The sequence below is a fragment of the Epinephelus moara genome, chromosome 19, assembly GCF_006386435.1.
Source record: "Epinephelus moara isolate mb chromosome 19, YSFRI_EMoa_1.0, whole genome shotgun sequence".
Lineage (NCBI taxonomy): Eukaryota > Metazoa > Chordata > Actinopteri > Perciformes > Serranidae > Epinephelus > Epinephelus moara.
In genome coordinates, this window is record NC_065524.1 from 29,415,871 (window position 1) to 29,418,390 (window position 2,520).

The window sequence follows — 2,520 nt, forward strand, 5'->3', positions numbered from 1 at the left end:
TGGTGAAAACACTGAATAAAGCAGTTTCACATTAACAAATCTGTGTTTTCCGTGTGGGCATACTCTCCTATATATTACAATGGCTTTTTAGCTGATAGGTGGGTATACTGTAACTGGATAGAAGAAGAAGTGGGTAAACCCCGTATACCTGAGTATACCCTCCACTACACCACTGCTTCTAACCATGCTGGCCAACACAAAAATGTGACAACACAAATGGCCAAATCTAGAGCCAGTGTTTGGTTTGTCCATTCTCGGCTCCTCTAGAAACACAGCGGACTCTGTGGATGAGGACATAGATATAAATAGCTCATTCTAAGGTAATGAACATACAGTAATTATTTTCAGATGGTTATAAACTAATGAAAACTTATATTTGATTTCTGCCAATATATCCCCCTAACTTCTACACACTGGACCTTTTAAGATGGACATTTTCTGCACTGTAGACTGATTATTAGCTGGTGGTTAATAATTTAGTTGTAACTAAATAGAACTTGATGTTATTTTAATCTGCACACATGAAGAGTCAGAGAAATGTGACATAACAAATAAGGTCACACTGACATAAAATTTCCATCAAAAACCTGGTAACTCCATTGGTTGGGTCGTTGTCAGTTCATGTCCTTTTTTGTTTTCATGTAGGTCCTTTGTTATCTGAAGAGGCTGTTGAATTATGACGGCCAATCATAACAATTTAAAGCCGATGAAAGGAAGCTATTAAAACAGGACCAGAGCCCGACCGGGCTCCGCTGGACTGAGTTAAGTTCTGGGGGGAGGGACAGTGAGGGCAACAACAACATGTTATGTGAAAAATAAAACAGATAAAAAACGGAACACTGATCGAGTTAAACGTCCTGTGTTGTCAGCTAAGCCCCGGCTTTGGGAAAACACCAGCAAATTAGCCGCAACAACACTCGGGCTGTGTTTGTTGTCATTCCGGAGCCAGTTATGCCTGGCGCTGCTTCGCTGTAACCCTGCTGCGGTGACACCTATCTCGGCGTTGAACAAATACAGCGAGGTCCTGACCCTTCCGTGTTTGGATTCGCAGGCTGGGAGCCCAGACAGCCGCGCAGCACCGCGACGCACGTATCAACACAAACCTCCATACAGGAATGCAGCCGCGGCCCGTTTGACTCGGCCATGGACCCCACCGTGACCCGGTGTGTGTGTGTGTGTATGTGTGTGTGTGTGTGTGTTCGTGTTCACTCATGAGTCTCTGTTTCTGTCTCTGACACAAAACACACAGATCAAACTGCCTCCAATACACACTGACAGTCAGTGTATGTGTGTTGTGTGTGTGTGTGTGTGTGTGTGTGGATAAACAGTGAAGCGCAGGCCAAGGAGCAGAGCTTGTTTGTTTGTTGTTGCTCTCCATGGCGTAGATGATGCTACCATTGAATTCAGTTCACTTAATGAGTCAGTACGCTTAAAAACTGTTCTTGTACTGATGTTGCTTCCTGCAGGTATGACTATGTAGACTATGTAAGGATGTGGAGGTCAGAGTGGAGGGTGGGTGTGTAGAGCATCCAGCCTCCATGCATAGGTTTGGAGTTTGGGTCCCACAAGAGACAGAGTGATGGTAATCATCGTTCTTTAACCTCAACCAAGTGGTTCAGTATAGTTTCGCTCCCTTAACCATACCTATACTCCAGTTTATTTGCCATAATTGACCTTTAACTACAGTAAGTCCCACTCTCACAGAGTTGGCAATCATAGTATAGCATTGCCCAACTCCAACAAGGGACCAACAATTATACAGCTGTGCTCCGTTGACTCTCATGCAATCATTTCAGATTTTCTTCATTTTCAGGCTGGTTTTGTGGATTTTGAGCTAAATGCTATGTCTGGGGCATGTGTTATAATGATACCCAGTATCCGAACAGGTTGGAAGGAGATACACATTTCCTTCCCACTTCCAAACCAAATTCAGACCCTGAAAAGTTTTGGGGTAGCTAGCTGGGAGACAGGTTAGTTCTGGAATGTGTGATTGCGACAGTTTCCTTTAAGAAGCGGATTTGGTTTTGAAATTCACAGTAGAAATTACGGTAAAGTAACTCAGCGTCGCTAGGCAGGGATTACCCAGCTACAGTGATGCTGCAAAGCACGGATGCAGAAGACTGGAAAAACTGACCGATCAGAGCTAAGACTAGCTGTCTTACACAGAGGGTGAATACAGACGCTCCAGTGCAGACAGTATGAGGGGAAAAAAGGGGGTTTCGAAATACAAAGCATGTAAACATGTTGGAGTAGAAACACACAATACCAGTATGAACCTGATTATAAGCATATTATCTCACCTTAAAGCCCTTACAAGGAACTTTCATTTTGAGTTGATTTTGGCGACCCTGTGGACAAAAGCAGTAGTGTTTTGCCGGAATGAAGCCTACATTTCCCATGAGCTCTAGCGCATATTGTCATAAAGACGCTTACCTGGCTCGCGCATGTGTTTGTTTTGGGGATGAATGAAACAACAAGACGGGAAAACTTTGCCCCCGCTCCTATCGGGGATCCCAGCTC